General features: G+C 47.3%; 1 protein-coding gene across 1 annotated transcript in view; it reads left to right on the top strand.

Moving 5' to 3' along the window:
- CD164 (CD164 molecule) overlaps window positions 1–19262 on the top strand; it is a 104083-nt gene that overhangs the window by 45482 nt on the left and 39339 nt on the right. The gene's annotated exons all lie outside the window — the stretch shown is intronic.

Raw genomic sequence — 19262 nt, forward strand, 5'->3', positions numbered from 1 at the left:
ACCTCAACCCTCCACTGCATCCTCCGGCCCCTTCTTAGGACCTCAACCTGGTTTTGGGTCGGCTCATGAAACCACCATTTGAGCCTCTCCAGTCCTGTGAACTTCGCTTTCTCACATGGAAAGTGATTTTCCTTTTGGCAATCACTTTGGCTCGTAGTTAGGTAACTAGGGCCTGTAATTCACTATCTGCCTTACACTAAACTTCTGCAGGACCAGGCAGTACTCCGCACTCACCCTAAATTTTTACCTAAGGTAGTATCAAGAGTTTCATCTAAATTCATTATACTACCTACCTTCTTTCCCAGGCCCCATTCCAATCCAGTAGAGCAGACTCTGCATACCTTGACTGCAAACAGGCTCTAGCGTTCTACCTAGACCATACAGCTGCCCACAGGAAGAACACTCAATTTGTTTTTTTTTATCCTAACAAATTGGGGCAGCCTTTCTCCTCCTGGTAAGCAGACTGCATATCCTTTTGCTATCAGCAAGCAGGCTTTCCACTTCAAGACCGTGTTAAAGCACACTCTGTGAGGGCCATGGCGACTTCAGTAGCACACCTACTCTTGGTGCCGCTTCCTGACATTTGCAGGGCTGCCACTTGGAGTTCTCTCCATACTTTTACAGCCCACTATTGCTTAGCAAAGCCGGAAGACAAGATTCCATCTTCGGCCAGTCTGTCTTGCGTAACCTATTTACGATGTGACGTACCAACACCCTTCTGCCTGCCCGGTGGAGTTCAGGATGCCCTCTACCAAATTCCACCCCAGTTGTGCCTGTTGCACACCTTTGGGTACATTTGGTGCATGTTAAGACATCCTCAGCTCGGTACTCACCCATATGTGAGGACTACTATCCTGCTTATCCTGTGAAAGCAAATGTTGCTTTCCTGTAACAAGTGTTCTCACAGGACAGCAGGATGTTAGTGCTCACGAAACCCGCCCACCAGCCCTCTGTGTTGGGTTCATTTTATTTTATTTTTCGCACTACCTGTAGCTTTTAAATAAGACTGAAGAGGGACCCCTGCTGGCTGCAGGGTTGGTGCCATGCTGGGCATGCCCTGTAGGGGCCAGTCAAAGTTCTAGAAACTGACAAGTGTTCTGTGATTGGGCTCCATCCTGTGATGTCACCCATATGTGAGGACTAACATCCTGCTGTCCTGTGAGAACACCTGTTACAGGTAAGCAACATTTGCTTTCCCTCCCTCAGATCCTCTGTGCTTGTCCCATGTGCTGATTAAATCTACTGCACTGGGAGGCTGCTGATGCATGCACCAGTTTACTCCCAAGTCTGCTGCTCGCCATTCTCAAGCTGAGGATTTCCCCCCGAAAATAACTTAGAGAACCCCTGATGTAGCGGCTTATTGCTGAAACATTACAATGCTGGGCATTTGTGTTGGCCAGCAAGATTTTATTTAAAAGTTTGAGTGCTATGAACCTGAATTTGAATCTGATTCAGGACTTGAGAATATGGCACAAAGTTTCTCATAACTGTGTACAAGAGAAGATAAGCAAAATTTTGTATATAAAGACTTTATTCGCATGTTAGTCGCATGCTGGTGCAAGTAGAATGATCTGTAAAGAGATGGTAGTGGATGCAGTGATAAATGATTGACAGACCTAACAGCCAGAGTGGCTATCAATTTACAACATACTACCAGTTCTCTAAATATTTCTTATTAGTATTACATGTTGAAAGCAATTGATCAATACTTGGTACAAGTTCCTTGAAGTTTGATTTATTTTTGGAATCTTGTTTTGCCTCTCCTATTTATAGTTAAATCCCAGCTGCCAAATATTCAACCACTCTTCAAGCTTTTTTTAAATTACTTTTCATTCTCTGTTCCTTTAGGTGTGTCCACTCTGTTGCAGGTCTTGGTTTCACTTGCATATAGACAGACTTTACCTTCTATCTTTTCTATAATGTCACTCACAAAGATATTGAACAGAACCAGTCCCTGTGGCTCTCTTCAGAGTAGGTTCCACTTATCACCATTGTCTCCTGTCAGTCAACCAGTTTGAAATTCAGCCAGTTTTTCCTAACATTTCTTGTTTGGCCTTTAAATCTTTTCTTAAATCCATAAACCATTGGTGGAATTCTCCTCTCGTAGGTACAGATGAGGACTGTGAAGCAGCTTTCCTGATATATCATCTTCCTTGTCCATGTGGTCAGCCATCGTTGGGCCTTCCCTGTCTGGTAGGCCTCCTGCTTCTGTTCCTCCTTTTTGGTACAAATATTGCCTGAGATCAGCTCCTTTATTCCTGGTAGCCATATGGGTGGGATATAACGAGTAGCTGCTCTCTAGAAATCTTCTGTAGGGGGAGGATGGACTACAATCTCTATATGTAGCTTTGGGTGCTCAGGAGCTCTGTTCAAGCAGCCATCTTAGCTCGTGGTGGCTCCACCCTCCCCACACATGGGATTTCTACCCATATAGATTCTACTGAGTATTTAGTATCTTGTATGATCTTTATCCTGTGGGACTCTATATCCTCCTGGACATAGTGCCACTCCACCCTATCACTGCAATATAATTTGTACTCTGATATAGCACTGTCCCATTGGTTATTCTCCTTCCACCAGGTCTCTGTCATGCCAATTACTGGGCAACAATGAAAGTTACTGACCTAAAAAGGTCCTACTCTGTAGTATCTTGATGTGCTGAACACTAATATGACCATGAAAAGTTTTTATTGGCTCTCGTTTTGAAGATATTTAATATAGTTCACTTTCTATGTTTAGTCATGTAAATTTATCCAGTAGGACTGTAAATAAGCCTAGAATGATGTAATATTGCATCATGCCATCATGCACACATCATCCAGAGTTTACATCATTTTCTGATGCAATGCAGTTCTACTGCCTTGCTGCTGCTGAGTAAGCTGACGTCAGCAGTGTACTATATGAAGCCCAGTCAGAAAGGGTGAGCATTTGAAATATTCATGCTGGCTGACTACTGCTGGACACTCCGCAGAGATGCTCCCAAACAGGTGTATAAGAGACAAGCAAAGAAATCTAAGATTGAGTCTATGACTTCATTTTTCAAACTGTATTAACCGTAGGTCTCCTACTATTGGCATACAATTAAGATGTAATTATATTGCATATTACAAAAAAACTAGAGCCAATTTTGCATTTTCAGTCACATTCGTGTTTAGCACATGGAAATTTATAAGAATTGACTAATTTCATTTCCATAACATGACTTTTGTGAAAATTTGTTGCCCAGTGTTATGTCGCTCATCATTTACTGCTATATACTCTTAACTCTCCCATTTACTTAGACGTCTAGCATTGGCATACAGATATTTCAAAGTGGGGGTTTTTTTGTATTAACAACCTGTTTTTCAGTTGATGGGGATAATTTGGAATTCTTTCTCAGGTGATTCTTCCCTTATAGGCACATGGACAGTTTGCTTTTATTGGAACCTCTGTTGGGATGCCCTAACTCTCTTGTTTCATTAGTATCCTTTGAAGAAACATTCCTCTGAACCATGCAGTACTGAGTGACTGCTTTCCCCCTTTTTCTAGTTTAAAAGGAGAGAGCAGCTTTTAAAAACTTAGTGCCAGCAGCCTGGTTTCAGTCAGTTTAAGGTGGAGCCTGTCCTTTCAGAAGTGTCTTTCCCTTCCCCAAAAAGTGCCTTATAAAACTGAATCCCTCTTCCTTGTACCATCATCTCATCCACACATTGACTCTGGAGTTCTGCCTGCGTGTGGAGCAGGGAGCATTTCAGAGAATGCCACCCTGGAGGTGCTACTACTCTTGTGAAGCAGGACCATTGCTGCTCTCTTCGAATTGTGCGGCACCACTCCAGTTTCCAGGGATCTATTAAACAGGTCCTTCAGTGGATCTGCCAGCACATCAGAGCTCCATCAATCATGGGATGTATATTTGGCCCCTTGGCCTTGTCCATTTTCAGTTTGCCTAGCTCTTCCCATACATTCAGTTTCATAAACATTCGTCTACCCTATCCTAATCTATGGTCTTGTTAACCAGCAACGGTCCTTCTCCAGGGTCATTTTTAGTGAGCACTGAAGTGAAGTATTTAATTTCTTCTCTATCAACACATTGCTCCTTGTCACCTTTCAATTTCACTATACCACTTCTGGCCTTCCTTCTTTCTCTGATATATATCAAATTGTTTTGTCACCTCACTTAACCTCTTTGACAGTCCTTTCTTCCACTTGAACTTTTGCAAATCTTTCTCATGTATATTCATTGTAGATATCCTGAAAACCTGGCCTAACGGTGGCACTCAGTCTAGAGCAGTCCATCTCCTTAGACTGATCCTGCATATTTTCTACACCTTCCATGATTACCTTTTGCAGACTTTGGTATGATTGGTACAAAGGCAAACCTTTCCTGAAAGCCCTTTGTAGTCTCTTCCAAAAATATTAGAGGACTGATCCCTGTGGGGCAGGAACACTCTTTTTGCCTCTGGGTGAACTGTTTATTGTTTAGATGTGAGGCACAAAGTAGTTTCTAACCCAATCAGTTTGACCTATACCTGGGCACCCTGTTTATAAGTTGCCTGTGCAAGACCCATGTCTGAGGCCTTGCTGAAATCTGTACACTATCTGGCACTCTCCCTTATGCAACTCTGCTCATCGAAAGAAATTAGATTTTTGTAGTGGACCTTGCCTCTGAGTATAACCACACTGCCTCAGTCCCTGTAATTAACGGAGTCCAGAAATTACACTATCTTCTTTTATCTGAATACTAATGTTAGGTGGCTACAGTATTAACAATGTTAGCAGAAAATGATCAAAGTAGTCCATCCAGTTTGCCCAGCAGTCTATTCTTTTTGTATTCTTAGGTAATTATTGCTCTTTGCAGGTTGCCTCAGTCAACACAGGTTAGCCTTTTTTGTTTCTATCATTTAGCCATTATGGCTCCTCTGTTAATTTTATTGTTCTTGTGCTCACTACCTTCCCTGCAAGGGCATTCTATGCATCACCACACTTTCTGTGAAAAAAATACTTCCTGATATTGGTCTTGACTAGACTCCCTTGGAACTTCATATTATGACCCCTTTTTCTACAGTTTTCTTTCCATTGTAAAGTTTGATTCCTGTGCATTTTGTCTTTATTATATTAACCCCCTGTCCCTCCTCTCCTCCAGTATATACATATTTAGGTCCTTAAGACTAATCTCAAGTCTTAGTGCAGATTCCACACCATTTTGGCCACCTGTCTCTGGACTGCTTCCATCCTGTCTCCTTTTTAGATTTATAAAATTTGATTTCCTAGCATGTAGCAGATGGACTCAGGACCAATGGGTATAGTGTACTCCTGTTAGCAGTTGGAGACTGATCAGATTTCAATCTGACGTCAGACCCTAGTACATATACCCCTGCAGGAAGTGCAGCTCTTCAGTATTTTCAGTCTCCATAGCAGTCGGACTATCTGCATGCTCTCGCAGCATTGAACCAAATTTAAAGGAGAACCTACCTGAAGACGAGCCCCGCTCACCTGCGGTGATACCCTCGGGTGCCTCCCCCAGTTGAGATTCAGAGGTGATTTCCATGGTCCCTCGGAGGTGAGCCTCGGTCCGGCAGCCGAATCGCGGTGAGGACCTAGCCCCTGATCCTCGGGCGCAGCTGAGAGGCAGCGGGTGCACCCTCGAGCGTGGCGGTGAAGGTATTTGCCCTCTCTCCCCTGCAGCCGGAGACCGCCCGGAACGAAACCGGGAAGCGCCGAAGACAAGGTAAGGTAGAAATCTTCTGTTTGAATCCGGTCTCCGAGGATCGAAGAGGAGCACAGGTCACTGATCAGAACCAGTGCCACCGGGTTGATCCGCCCTAGCAGGGCCAGGCTCCGGCTATTTCCAAGGGTTTACCCACGTGGAGACCCTCTGAGGTCGCCATATTGCCCGCATGTTTGCAGTCTCCATCTTGGCCCTATTCGCCGCGCCACCCGCCGTTCAATCCGAGCGCACAAATCAAGCTAAGCGCACAAAATCCTTGTGAGCATAAACTTACGCACACATAAAATTGCGCGCATAAGTTGCATGCACAGAGCCGGGCACATATCTACGGCTAGGTGCATATCTGCACGCACATCTCAGGCACACTGGAGCACACAAGAGCTTACGCGTCCACAGACATGGCATCTTCAGAAACTGGAATAAAAGCTCAAGGCCTCTGCCCAGCATGCCACATCAGAGCGAGGAGGCAGACGCCCTGTGCACACACTGTGAGGAGGCCCTGGGAGATCCAGGTCAGGGCCAGTCCCGCCCAGTTCTAGCTCCTCAGGGGGTACCCCGGACCTAGCAGGCCCCAGTGGGTCCGCCCCAGGGAACCAGCGCCCCTTAGCTTAGACCTAGCATTTATCTCATGGGTGGAGTTATTCAAGGGGATTCACGCCTTCGTTAAAATGCAAACTGAACCTCTGGCTGATCAGCTGCATGCTCCACCGGAGGACCCTCATGCCCCAGGACCCTCGAGGCCTAGGCACAGGCTCCCACTACCCAAAGCCCCACCTACAGGGACACTGATTTCTCCGAAGAGGAAGCCGAGCCCCTGGAGGAGGGGAAACTCCCCTCAGGGACAGAGCCACACCGGACCATGAGATGCTTCTTCACAAAGGACAAACTCCCGGACCTCGTATCCCAATGTCTAACGGAGCTTGCTATCCCAGGCCAAGGCACCTCAGGGGAACCTAGAACGAACCCCCCTGCTGGAGGGCCTTCGCCAGATGTCTCACCATTTTCCTCTTACAGGCGGCACAACAGCTAATTGACCTGGAATGGATTGCTCCGGAGTCCACATTCAAAGGGGGACGAGGCTTGTCGGCCATGTACCCCCTGGACCCAGCGACCAAGGAGCTTCTGGCATGCCATAGTCTGCACAGTCGCTAAGCGCACTACCATCCCAGTGGAGGGAGGAGCGGCGCTCAAGGATGCACATGACCAGCACCTGGAAGCCATCCTAAAACAGTCATTTGACATTGCGGCCTGCTGCACTGTGGTGACACGTGCCTGCTTATGACAAACCAGGAACAACACCCCGGGAGAAGACATGGAACCAGCAGTATCATTCCTCGCTGACGCTGCCTCCGATCTAGGGCGCACAGCAGCCAGAGGAGTGTCATCCGCAGTGGCGGCCAAGAGACAAGTCTGGCTCCGAAGTTGGTTGGCTGACTCCTCTTCCAAGATGCGCCTCACGAGGATGTCCTTCAAAGGATCCCTCCTGTTCGGCAGCGAACTAGAGAAACTGGCCAACAAATGGGGCGAGTCCCCATTGCCACGCCTGCCGGAGGATAAGACTAAGAGAAGCCAGTGACCCTTCCCCAGGTCATCCAGGGGCAGAAGTTCAGTGCTTCAACCCTTACAGGTGCAACTATCAAGTGCCCTGCCCGGGCAGGAACCAGTCCTTTCAGAACAAGCACAAGAGGGAGCCAGCTCAGGGACAGGCCCCAGCTGCACCCCACAATGAGATTCAGCCGACCCATACAAGGGAAGCCATAGGGGGCAGACTAGCCCTATTCTACTGCAGATGGGTCAAGAACTTCAGACAAGTGGGTCCTAGCCATCTGGGAGGGGTACTACCTGGATTTTCTACAAACCCCTCTGGAAAGGTTCGTGGAATCCCCCTGCCATGACCCCCTCAAGAGGGTGGCAGTGGAAGCTACACTGTCCAGACTTCTGGCCCTCGAGGCCATAGCCCCGGTGTCTCCACAAGAAATGAATGCTGGACATTACTCAATTTACTTTATCGTACCCAAGAAAGAGGGTACATTCAGGCCCATCCTGGATCTCAAGTCGGTCAACCGCCACCTAAGGATCCCCTGCTTCCGCATGGAAACCCTATGATCGTCATATGTGCAATACAACCAGGAGAGTTCCTCACATCCCTGGATCTTTCAGAGGCCTACCTACACATCCCAATTCATCGGGAACACAAGTGCTACCTACACTTCAAGGTCCTGAATTGTCACTATCAGTTCCGGGCACTACCCTTTGGGTTAGCCACAGCACCCCAGACGTTCACCAATGTAATAGTAGTGATGGCAACACTGAGGAAGGAAAGAATCCTCGTTCATACCTACCTGGACGATTGGCTGATCAGGGCAAAGTCACCGGAGGAAAGCAACCAGCAGAGTCATAACACTACTGGAAAACCTAGGATGGGTGGTCAACACAAACAAAAGCTCCCTTCAACCCTCAGTCGCTGGAATACCTAGGAGTCCAATTCGACACCAAGGAAGACAAGGTCAGCCTGACCCCCCCCCCCCCCCCCCCCACAAGGAGATCAAAACTGTGGAACCAGCTGCAGACCTTGCTGAGCGATCCTCGTCCCACAGCATGGGATTACCTGCAAGTCCTCGGGCTGATGGCATCCACACTGGAAGTGGTGCCAAGGGCGCGAGCCCACATAAGGCCCCTACAACACTCACTTCTATCATGGTGGAGCCCACGGTCCCAGAACTACACCGTATGTCTACCACTCCTGGGCAGAGTCTAGACCCAGCTACGGTGGTGGCTGCAGACCAGCCACGTGAGCTGGGGATCAAGACTATCCTCCCCAACCTGGACCCTGCTCACCACAGATGCCAGTCTACATGGATGGGGAGCACACTGCGAAGAGTTAACCGCCCAAGGACAGTGGAACGTAGAAGAGGCAGGATGGAACATCAACCGCCTAGAAGCACGGGCAGTCAGACTAGCCTGCCTGTGGTTCGCCCACAGACTTCGAGACAAAGCGGTCAGAGTGATGTCTGACAACGCGACGACTGTGGCCTACATCAACCAGCAGGGCGGAACCAGAAGCCAACAGGTGTCCCTAGAAATAGACCTGATGGCGTGGGTGGAAGCAAATCTCCAGGAGATCTCCGCTGTACACATCGCTGGGAAAGACATCACGGCAGACTTCCTCAGCGGGAAAGTCTAAACCCAGGAGAATGGAAGCTGTTGTCCACAGACTTCAAGATGATAGTGAATTGGTGGGGGAACCCAGACATGGACCTTCTAGCAAGCAGATCCAACGCACAAGTATCCAAATACTTCAGCCGCAGGTAGGAACCACAGTCCCAGGGGATCGATGCCCTGGTACAGACCTGGCCGCCGCAGACCCTGCTATACGCCTTCCTGCCTTGGCCCTTGTTGGGCGCAATCATTCGCAAGATACAGCGACACAGGGGACTAGTTCTTCTGGTGGCTCTGGATTGGCCAAGAAAACCCTGGTACGCAGACTTGAGAGACTACTGGCAGGGAACCCATTACCCCTGCCTCCACACAGACCTGCTACAAGGTCCGATCCTTCACGAGGACCCAGCTCAATTCTCTTACGGTCTGGCCATTGAGAGGGACCCGCCTGAGAGAGCGGATACTCGGGGGCAGTGATAGATACACTCCTCAGAGCACACAAGTTCTCCACATCTCTAACGTACATAAGGATCTGGAGAGTTTTTGAGGCCTGGTGCGAAGACAACATCAAGCCACACTCCTTTAAAGTTCCCATGATCCTGGAATTCTTACAGAAGGGTCTGTCCCTCAACTCCATCAAGGTACAGGTGGCAGCATTGTCATGCTACGGCTCCAGGAGCGAGGGTGACAGCATAGCCTCTCACTCAGATGTATCACGCTTCCTGAAAGGAGTCAAACATATCTGTCCACCACTAAAGTGGCCAGTACCTCTGTGGAACCTCAACCTCATCTTGGAGTTCCTAGCAGGAACTGCCTTCAGACCCCCTCCGAGGCCTGTCCCTCCGTCTGTTAACCTTAAAGACTGTGTTCTTGCTGGCCGTGTGTTCAGGCCGCTGCATCTCGGAACTACAAGCACTGTCCTGCCGTGAGCCGTTCTTCAGACTCACCCCAGGGTCCATCCAACTACACATGGTGCCCTCCTTCCTCCCCAGAGTACTTCCACCTTAACCAAACCATCTCACTACCAATGATGGATGGCTTGAAGAATTCGGAAGAAGCCCGTAGTCTACGCCACCTCAACATAGGCAGATTCCTATCCAGATACCTGTAAATGTCGGAACCAGTACAAAAGACTGACCACCTTTTCGTCCTTCACAGTGGGAAGCGGCCTCGCGGGCAACCATTGCCCACTGGATCAAGGAAGTCATCAAGGCAGCCTACGTAGAAGCTGGAAAACCACCACCTCTACAGGTCAAGGCCCATTCTACCAGAGTCCAGGCGGTTCCTGGGCAGAAACTAGAATGCTGTCACTTGCCGAGATCTGCAGGGCGGCAACGTGGTCCTCCATCCATACCTTCTCCAGATTCTACTGTCTGGATGTGCAGGCTTAGGAGGACATGGCATTTGCAAGGGCAATTCTAAGTGGGCCTCGGGCAGCCTCCCACCCGGTTCGGAGTAGCTTTTATACATCCCATTGGTCCTGAGTCCATCTGCTACACACTAGGAAATGGAGAAATTACTTACCTGATAATTTCGTTTTCCTTAGTGTAGACAGATGGACTCTGCATCCCACCCTTGGCTGCCGTTATACATGGTTTTTCAATGAATCAAGGGTAAGCCATGTTTTTCATTTACCTAGGGCATCCACCCTGCCGTGTGTCTACGCTTTCCGGTTGAGTACACTGGCGGTCTCCAGCCATAGTCAATCAACCAGTTCAAGTTAAGTTAATCAAGTTTTAAACGTTCTAACAAGTTTTGAAATTATTAAAGTTAATTAAGTTAATCAGTCACACACATCCACAATGCTTTTTGAGGAAAATACTGAAGAGCTGCAATTCCTGCAGGGGTATATGTAGTAGGGGCTGACAGATTGAAATCTGATCCGCCTCCAACTGCTAACAGGAGTACACTATACCCATGGTCCTGAGTCCATCTGTCTACACTAAGGAAAATGAAATTATCAGGTAAGTAATTTCTCCAATTGCCTTCCAGCTTTTTATAATAGTCTTTCAAAGCGATGAAAACTAAACAAGTCGTACATAAAACACTGCAAAAATTCAGCACAGCCATCATTACTCTTCTTAAAATCTGCCTCAGACGCCATCATTCAAGTTTTCACCTTGGGCCAAAACTGCATCACATCTGTCTCCTCTCTGATAAAGGAAGATCATGCCATAATTTGGGCACAGTCATTGAAAATGATCTTTGCAATTATGATGGACCTAAACCCCACAAGATCTTGAAAGCAAGTACCAAAACTTTAAATTTACACACTAACCTCATGGGTAAGTAATTTCAAAAGGAGAGGCTCAGCTGATTCCTGTCTAGATCAACACATGAGTTCTCACAGCTATATTTTGCACTATTTGGAGCTTCCCAACCAAATTACTTGGGAGCCCCTAATAGATATTACAGTTGTCTAATAGCGCTAATAACTAGGGCGTAGACAAATTTTAGTGCTTGGAAGCTAAGAAAAGATTTCAATTGTTTCACTATTAAATGCCCATAATCCATTTGAAGCACTGCATCTGACTTTCCAGTGTCCAACTAGAATTTTAGCAAGATCCCAAGAGATCATGTCCCATGCTGTACCTATTTCTTCCTCAATTTGGAGCAGACATTACTCCAAGTTAATTTCACTTGTAGTATTTCAGCCTTTTTAATATTCAAAATTACTTAAATTCACCCTTAACCAGATGCCAACACATCCAAATATCCATTATAACGAGAGAGGACCTGTCCTGAATCAAATTCCAGAGGCACTAAAATTTGAACATCAGCATACATAAATGGAATAAAGCAACTGGATCACACTGCATCATACATGCTAATAAGGTTGTCTTAGTTTTGTCACAGTAAAACAATCAATGTTGTAATAAAAAAAAAAACCTCTTGACCACTTGGCTGTATGGAACGATTCATACATGTCCATGTTGTCCCAAGGGTTTTTCCTCAGATTCCATTTGACTAATCACTGCAGTCTATCAACTTCTGATCTATTCTACCACCTTTGGACCCATTCCTAGATTTTTTTTTTTAATTTGTTCATGAGCCTCCTATGCAGGACAGTATCAAAAGCTTTGCTGAAATCCAGATAAATCACAGAAAATGCTCCTCCTTAATCTAATTCTCTAGTCACCCAAACAAGTCTGATCTTCTGGTAAAACCATGTCTTGGATCATGTAGTCTACTGCATTGCAGACAGTTCACTATCCTTTGCTTCATAAGCATCTTCATTTAGCTTTACCTCCACGGTGGTTTCCAGGCTCCTCCCTACTACCATTTTTGTGAAGTGGGACCACAAGGTATGTTCAACCTGCAACACAGCTATCAAGGATGTACTGAACAGATTTCAGTGCACTTCTGAGCTCCTTCAGTATCCTGGGATGTACCTCCAGCTCCATGTTCCATTCCCAGTTTTGCTAGTTCCATCCAAATACTCTTCTGTAAATGGAGCAGTGTCTTCTCCCCTCACATTCATGCTCTTACCAGCCAGCAGTGGTCTTTCCTCAAGGTCTCTAATGAATATCAAAATAGTTTTCTCCACACCATGACCCTTGTCTCCTTTCAGTCTTACAGTAGCACTTCTGGCCTTCCTCCTGCTTGATAGATCTGAAAAAATGTTTTGTTGCCTCACTTTACCTCTTTGATCCTTTCTTCCACTTGAACTTTTGCCATCTGATTTCTTTTATCTTTCAGTTTCACCAGATATTCTTCCCTGTTGGCCTCTTTGTGCTCTTTTCAATGCTGATCTCTTTTCCTTTTTTCCTGCAACCTCTTTAGAAAACAATATTGACTTCCTTTTCCTTTTATTCACTTCTTACACAGATTTGTTACTTTTTGTTCCAGTTCACCCATCTTCTCAGAATACTTCCTATTTTTCCGCAAGTCTGTATTTCTGATATAGGACTCTGATCTTCCTGTGATTTGTTTCTGCTGCTGAGGCAAACCATACAGTGTTCAGATAGGTGCCCAGGAGAACATCAAATACCGACCGTTTGAGTAGCATTTGGGAAAAATGGGCTAAAAATCCAGCTTTTAGTTTTCCAGCTCCTTCGCCTTCATTAGTAACTGCTTTGATTTCACCCCTTTTAATCACATCTGGTGCTACAGGGATATAATCTAAACTACACTGGACTTTTGACTTTAGTATTTCATGTTTAAACTGAATATATCTGCTTTGAAATGTTAAGACAAGCACGACAATGTTACTGTACAATGTGAACTTCAGTGATGTTTAGTGCAGATAAGGTAGAAGTTATGGATAGTTAGAAATCATTCTTACTCCACAATGTTTCCCTAAGACCCTAAATCTAAGCATCACCACTCAGGAAAAGGATCTAGGCGACATAATTAAATGTTAAATCTTCTCAGCATGCAGTAGCATCCAGGAAAGCAAATACAATGCTAGGGATTATTGGGAAAGGAATAGAGAATAAAACACTCATAATGCCTCTGTATAGTTCAATGGTGTGACCTCATCATGAGTATTGTGTGCAGTTCTGGTCACCACATCTGATTATAGCAGAATTAGAAAAGATACAGAAAAGGGCAACAAAGATGATAAAGGGGATGTAACAATTCTCCTATGAGGAAAGAGTAAAGAGGTTAGGACTCTTCAGCTTGGAGAAGATGGCCAAGGGGGAGATGATAGGTCTATAAAATGAGTAAATGTTAATCAGTGTACTCTAAGAGTACAAAGAGGGGGGGGGGACACATTGAAGTTACTAGATAATACATTTTTGCAACTAAGAATTTTTTATTCCATGTAATTAAGCTCTGGAATTCATTGCCCGAGGATGTGGTGAAAGCTGTTAGTGTAGCTGCATTTTAAGAAAGGTTTGGACAAGTTCCTGCAGGAAAAATCCACTAACCATTAAGGTGGAGCTGCAGAAATCCACTGCTTATTCCTGGGATAAGTAGCTTGGAATCTATCTACCCCTTGGGATCCTGCCAGGTACACTTGACCTGGATTAGCTATTGCTGGAAATGGTGGACCTTTAGACCTTTTTGGTCTAACTCAGTATGACAAGATTTGAGTAATAACCTCTGGGTGATTGATGAATCCTTGCTTAGAGGAAGTCAATGCGTCTCCACAGTGATTAGAATAAATTTATCCCTGAATGCAGCTCTGAAGAGTGGGAGGAGATATGTTCTCTGGTTGAGGATACTATGGGTCATGCAAACTTGGATCCATTAAAAGCCACCTTTTTCTAGCGTGTAGCCAGATGGACCCAGGACCAGTGAGTTTTGTGCTCTTCTGCTAGCAGATGGGAGACAGTCAGATTTCAAAGCTGACATCACCCTAGATATACCCCTGTAGTGACCTTACTCCTCAGTATCCGTCTCCTAGCAGATGTGGACACTAGCAGTGTTAGAGAAACAAATTTTTACCTTAGAGGATAGAGCCCCGCTCTCCTGCAGTGATACCTAAGGGTCCCTCTTCCAGTTGAGAATTCCTGAGATGTGCCTTGGTCCAGTAGCCGGCTCCTGACATGGACTTAGCCGCTAGAGCAACTGAAAGGCAGTAGGTGCATAACAGAGCATGGCGGTGAAGGTTAAGCCGCCACCCCCCCCCCCCCCCCCCCCCCGCAGCTGGAGACACATGACCAGTAAGTGTAGAGACCAGGTAAGCAGGAAACTTTAAGGTCTCTGGGGCTCTCTGAGTGCCATACCAACTCAGTTGTCCATCTGGCAAGGTAAAAGCACCAATCGGGTTGAGCAGCCTTGGTTGGACTAGACCCCAGTCCAGTTCAGGGGTCCAGACATGTGGACGCCCTTGGTGGCATTGGTGTTGTCTTCCCTGCTCGGCCGTCGGTACATGCAGGGCAGGCCGGATGGTCAATGTGCCCAACTTGTGCATTGCTAACATAGCCGCGTGCAAAGTGCACATGCATATAACAGCATGCATATCGAAGCACTACCTGTGTCTATACACAGAGGCAATGGCACCAGCGGCAAAGAAACTCAGAAGGCACTCCCTTTGCACAGCCTGCCACATCAAAGCCACACAGCCTGAACTGGAGCCCTGCCTGTGTTTTCATTGTGAAGAAGCCCAGGGGGGACCAAAGCCTGGTCCTTAACAGTCTGAGGATGGGTCAGGAACTACTCCATACAACAGCACCCCCGGATCTATGCAACTCCGAAATGGCATCTTCTCCATAAGAGGGCATTTCAGGGGCCCCTATTCACTCCCCCTGGGGCTAGTATGGGACCAGGGGCCTTCTCCTGGTTGGAATTTTTCCAGGGACTGCAAGCCTTCATTCAGGCACAATCAGCCCTGACTGCGACCTGGGTAGAACCCCAGCCAGGAGCACCTGACCCTCCTGGCCCTGCTCAGGTGCCTAGACATACCTTGCTTCACCAAGAACTTCCCTGACAGGAACCCAGACACCTCAGATGATGGTGGCTCACTGGAGGAAGGGGAAATCCCACCAGGCCTGGAACCATACAGAGAACCATGCTTTGCTTCTTCCACATGGATGAATTACCATCCTATGGTGGAACCAAAGAACCCCATCTTGGTGTCCCTTCATAAGGCCTCGTGCTATTTCCCAATGATGGAAGCCATCCAGGAACTGATTGACCTGGAGTGGGATGCCCCCAGAGGGAAACTTTAAAGGAGGTCTGGCCTTGGAAGCCTGAATTTCCTGAAAGTGGGCACCATGGTCTGTGCAGTCTTGAAGCAAACAACCATTCCCATTGAGGGAGGGGTGGCATTGGAGGATACTCAAGATAGACAATTAGAATCCATTCTTAAGCAAGCCTTCGATGCAACAGCGATGACACTGCAAATAGCTTGCTGGTGGCACACTCCTGCTTGCTTCTCTCGGGAGGCAGATAATCCCTGAACGTATACCGGAGAAGCAATTTTGAACCTGCTGCAGCCTTCCTGATGGACGCAAGCTCAGACCTGGTGCGTACCTCAGCAAGAGGAGTAGCCTCCATAGTGGTGGCCAGAAGGCTGTCAAAGTTGCATCTGCAGACCAATTCCGCAACCATAAGGTGAATCTCACAAGAATACCCTTTAAGGGATCTCTCCTGTTTGGAAGCAAATTAGAGAAATTAGCTAGCAAGTGGGGTGAATCTCCAGTGCCTTGGCTACTGGAAGATAGAGGAAAAAGATTCCAGCATGCTTCCCCTCAGAACTAGGGGCAGAGTCTCCCAATGCTTTCGACCCTACAGGAATTCGTTGTTCCATGAACCTCTTCCCTCAGGAAGGTCCCAGTCCTTGAACAAGTCCAGGGGCAGGCTTTTTAATGAGCTCCCCAATGAGAATGGGCCGACCCATCCACAGGAAGAGGAAATAGGGGGTCGACTTTTCCTCTTCTACAGACGATGGGTTGAAATCACGTCTGACATGGGTATTAAACATTCGAGAAGGTTACTCTCTGGAGTTTCGCAGCATCCCTCTGGACAAACTTGTATCATCCTACCACTGCCACATCAAGAGACTGGCAGTGGAATCCACTGACAAGACTACTCAGCCAGAAGGAAATAACTCTGGTACCTACACCACACCAAAATACAGGGCATTATTCAATCTATTTATTGTTCCCAAGAAAGAGGGATCATTCTGACCCATCTTGAACCTCAAGAACATTAAGTCATCTGCAGATACTACACTTCTGCATGGAGACTCTCTGCTCCATAATAATGGCAGTACAACTGGGAGTTCCTAATCTCCCTGGACCTCTCCGAAGCTTACCTTCACATCTCAGTTCATCAAGACCACCAGTGTTTTTTCTACATTTTGCAGTACAGGGACACCATTACCAGTTCATAGTGCTACTCTTCAGCCTGGCAACCACCCCCAGAATATTCTCCAAAATTATGGTGGTTGTGGCAACACTGAGGAAGGAAGGGATCTTGGTACACCCTTACTTGGACAACTGGCTGATCAGGGTGAAGCCTTTGGAGGAGAGCCTGCAGGTGACCAGTAGAGTCAAGAACCTACTGCAGGAAATCTGTTGGGTCGTGAACATGGTCAAGAGCAGCCTGCAGCCCCCTCAGTCTTTAGAGTACCTGGGGGCCTGTTTTGACACCAAACAGAACAAGGTTTTCCTCCCTCCCCTGAGGAGGAGAAATCTGATGGAGCAATTAGTGATTAATGACCAGTACGTGCCCCAAGGTATGGGATTATCTTAAAGTCCTCGGGCTCATGGCATCCACTATAGAGGTCGTACCATGGGCAAGGGCTCACATGCAACCACTCCAATGCTCCTTACTGTCACGCTGGAACCCACTGTCCCAAGACTACTCAATTCACCTCCAACTACCAGTGGAGGTTCGTTCTCTGCTTCAGTGGTGGCTACAGAAAGGCTTACTCCTCTGCTTATGTGGTCTATCTCCACTGAAGTGGATTGTGCTCACCACAGACAAGAGCCTCCGAGGGTGGGGAGCCCACTGTCGGGAACTGACAGCCCAGGAACAATGGAACAAGGAAGAGGGGGGATGGAACATAAACCACCTGGAAGCTTGAGCAATCAGACTAGCATTCCTGCGATTCAGCTGCAGGGCAAGCGATTTGAGTAATGTCTGACAATGCTACAACGGCTGCCTACATCAACTGCCAGGGAGGAGCCAGCAGGTGTCTCTGGAGATAGACCCCCTTATGGTATGTGCAGAGGTAAACCTACAAGGGATCTCAGCCTCCCACATCACTGGGAAAGATGACTCTGCAGAATTCCTCAGCAGAGAAAGCCTAGACCCAGGGGAATGGGTGCTGTTGGCCAGAGCCTTCCAACTGATAGTAAATCGCTGGGGGACCCCCCAGCCATGGACCTACTGGCCACACCTCTCAATGCCCAAGTCTCCAGGTTCTTCAGCCGCACTCCCAAGGAATCAATGCCCTCGTCCAGACCTGGCCAGAGGAGAACTTACAGTACACCTTCCCTCCATGGCCTCTATTGGGCAAGATCATCCACAAGATAGAACACCACAAGGGACTAGTTCTACTAGTGGGCCCCGGATTGGCCAAGGCGCCCATGGTACACAGACATGCAAAGACTCCTTGCAGGGAGCCCTCTGTCTCTACTTCCACACAGGAACTCTTCCAGCAGGGCCCGATTCGTCACTAAGATCCATCTCTATTCTCTTATCGTCTGACCCTTGAGAGGACTCCTGAAAGCCATGATTGACACCCTGCACCGCACGTGGAAATTCTCAATGTCTCTGGCATACATACAGATCTGGAGAATATTTAAAGCCTGGTGCAAGTACTGTGGGGTATTCCCACGAATGGCCAAGATTCCCATGATTTTGGAATTTCTATAGGACTGTATGAAGAGAGGTTTGTCACTCAACTCCCTCAAGGTCCAAGTAGCCGCCCTCTCCTGCTTCAGAGCCAAAGTGAACCCTATGGAACCTCAATCTGGTATTAGACTTCCTAGCAGGGGATTCCTTCAGACCAAAGCATGGTCTATCACTATGCCTGTTAACACTGAAGATATTATTCCTGGTGGCAATATGTGCAGCTCGTTGCATCTCCAAACTACAGGCACTATCCTGTCGGGAACCGTTCCTGAGGTTCACTCCTGGAACCATACAACTGCACACCATCCCCTCCTTCATACCGAAAGTGGTTTCAGAGTTCCATTTGAACCAAGCCATCTCCCTACCATCGCTGGATGAACATACTCTGAAGACTCACACCTCCTTCGCCATCTAAATGTCTGCAGACTCCTGGAATGATCAGAACTGGTGCACAAAATGGATTGCTTGTTCTTCACAGCTGGAAGAAGCAAAGAGAAGTGGCCTCGTGGACAACCATAGCCAGTTGGATCAAGGAAGCAATCAAGATAGCCTATATAGAGGCAGGAAAACATTTACCACTGCAGGTTAAGGCTCATTCTACTAGGGCCCAGGCAGTATCTTGGACAGAAACCAAGCTGCTATTGCCTGTCGATCTGTTGTGCAGCGATGTGGTCCTCCCTACACACCTTCTCCAGGTTCTACTGCCTGGATGTTCAGGCCTGAGAAGACTCAGCCTTCGTAAGGGCAGTACTAAGTGGGCCACAGGCAGCCTCCTGCCCTGTCTGAGTTGCTTTTGTACATCCCACTGGTCCTGAGTCCATCTGGCTACACGCTAGGAAATGAGAAATTACTTACATGATTTGTTTTCCTTAGTATAGACAGATGGACTCAGCATCCCTCTCACAGCTGCCCCAGAAAAGGAGGACCTCAGAGCAAACCTCAAGTCTAAACAAATACAGGTAAGCTGTTGCCTACCCCTAGTTCAAGACACCCACAGTTAGTCTGGTGTCTGCATTAACTTGAGTGCACTAGCGTTCTCCAGTTTTTTTTTTTAAATCGGTTGAATCAAGTTGTTATGCAAAGATATATCCACAATGGCTTTTCGAGGACTATACTGAGGAGCTGAGGTCACCGCAGGGGTATA

This window comes from Rhinatrema bivittatum, chromosome 3, assembly GCF_901001135.1.
Source record: "Rhinatrema bivittatum chromosome 3, aRhiBiv1.1, whole genome shotgun sequence".
NCBI classification, from domain to species: Eukaryota; Metazoa; Chordata; class Amphibia; order Gymnophiona; family Rhinatrematidae; genus Rhinatrema; species Rhinatrema bivittatum.